This window comes from Fomitiporia mediterranea (genome assembly GCF_000271605.1).
Source record: "Fomitiporia mediterranea MF3/22 unplaced genomic scaffold FOMMEscaffold_2, whole genome shotgun sequence".
Taxonomy (NCBI): domain Eukaryota; kingdom Fungi; phylum Basidiomycota; class Agaricomycetes; order Hymenochaetales; family Hymenochaetaceae; genus Fomitiporia; species Fomitiporia mediterranea.
In genome coordinates this window covers 3,875,898-3,878,318 of record NW_006760387.1, presented here as the reverse complement: position 1 = coordinate 3,878,318, position 2,421 = coordinate 3,875,898, and positions in this window count along the sequence as shown.

Below are 2,421 nucleotides of genomic sequence, written 5' to 3'. Positions count from 1 at the left end.
GACTTCAGATAATGAGTCATATTTAGATTCATAGGGTAGCTCTGTACTTTCTTCATTAATCTGAATGAGAAGTACAATACACAGAACAAGCTTATATCTCTGTAACAGGGTAAACATTCTGCCAATACCTTCTTCAGGAGTTTAATATTCTAGCCTAGAAGGCAGGATTTGTGCTCAGGTTTAATAATGTTCTTATTAGAATGCTTGAAAAAGCTCTTCACCTAGAACTGGTTAATAAGATTCTTAGAATAATGCTAGAACTGGTCACTTACACTGAGTAGAAGACATACACTATCTTCTTTAACTAAGCTACAGCTTGGATGTGTCAAGTCTGTATAGAATGTTTACACATGTGTCTAACTCTAACAGTTCTGAGTCCTTAGATTGATCTGCCTGTAATTTGTAATCAATCTGTTCTGATAGACATTAGAGAAGCCTAAAAGTAAGGAGTATACTTTGTCTGTAGAAAGTCAGGGCACTAAATTAAGGACTGTCTACAGAAGTAACAGTATATCTGTTAGGTCATTAGAGTAATAATGAGTAACAAGTAGGATTTGTAGTAAGAAGCCTTTTCTACAAATCTAGAAGTCACCTCAGAACTCTTAAACTCTAACTATGTACTCTAGGATTTTATAGAGGCCTAACAGTAAATGTAGTACTGAAGGGCTATGACTCAGATTTTTTAATAGTTACTTTTGATTCAATAGACACTATAGGATTAGAAGTAAATAAAGTAAGAAAAGTAGAAAAAGTAGAAAAAGTAGAAAAAATAAATCAACAAAATTATTTATTAGAAAGAAAAAAGTCAAAAACAAAAGTAGATAGTTCTCCTATTTATTCTGATTCTTTTGATTCTTCTCTTCACACTTTATCTAAGTCTAAATCTACACAATCTGACCTACTACTTCTACATTCTGAGATCTTAGAATGTTTAGAATACTACTCAGCCCTGTTTACTACTTAGTAGTTTGTCTGTAGTATTAAGTAGGGATAGTCTCAGCTGAGTTCACAGCTGAGAACATGGGTCTGTTCTTGTTGAAAGAGAGAGGTTAATAAGGAAATGTTAGTATATATACTTACTCTCTTAGACAACAAGACTGTACAAGCTGTACATTCCCTTTAGAACAAGTAGCAGTTCATCTAAGAATGTTCCAAACACTAGCTCTAAGTCCCTGTCCTTTTAGCTCCCTTCTTAGGATCCTCTAAGATCTGAACAATAGTTCTAATAGACAGTAAATGTACTAGTTTGTGTATTAATAAGACCTTTGTGTAGAAACACTACCTTCCTACTTAACATGTTCTACTTCTAATCCTAGTATATAATACAGACAGAACCCTAAACTAGAATAGTCAGATTACTAAGTTTGTCCAACTATGGATAACTATTTAGGATTATGAGGAAAGTATTGAGTTCAGAGTTACTAACCTTAGAAAGACAGATGTCTTCATTAGATTCAAATAGCTTAAGGCTTACAACCCTACTATTGACTAGTTAGAGTAGACACTTGTGTTCAATTAGTGTTCTGAGTCTTATAACTACTTTATACTACTGTTCTGAGTGAATGTGAACACTTCTAATGTTACTAACAGTTCTGATGAAGGTGACTAGTTGTTCTTCTTCAACTAGGATAGATATGTGGATACATATTCTAGTCAAGACAGAACAGAGTCAATCTAAAGAATGTCTAAGACAGAACCAGTCTAGAACCCTCTCAGAATGATTCTACTCTAGAACACACATAGACCCAGCCTGCTGGATTTTGTCTGAGAGTTTCCTAAAGTCTTTAGTAAAGAGGAATTTGACCAGCTTCCTAAACACTGTCTCTAGGACTATGTAATTGAATTGACTAAGGGTTTCTAACTTAAGGATTGTAAGGTATACCTACTTAACAGAGACAAGTAGGAGGCACTCAATGAGTTCCTTTAGGAAAATCTTTAGAACAGCTAGATCCAACCCTTAAAGTCCCTTATAGTCTCCCCTTTCTTTTTTGTCAAAAAGAAAGATAGGAAGCTCTACCTAGTTTAGGATTATTGTTGTCTTAATAAGAGTACTGTCAAAAACAAGTACCTACTCCTCCTGATTCAGGAGCTCATTAATAAGATACATACATTTAGAGTTTTTACTAAGTTAGATGTTTAATAAGGGTACAACAATATTTGGATCTGAGACAGAGATGAGTAGAAGACTGTGTTCTAAACTAATTGTAGATTGTACAAACTGACTGTAATGTTCTTTAGACTAACCAACTTGCTTACAACATTCTAGTCATTCATGAATCACATTCTTACAGATCTGATTAACTCAGAGTATATTAGTGTGTATCTGGACAACATTCTGATCTTCACCTAGACAGTTGAGTACTATTACTAACTAATCCAAGCAGTTCTATAACAGCTCTAAGATAATAAACTGTTTCTCTA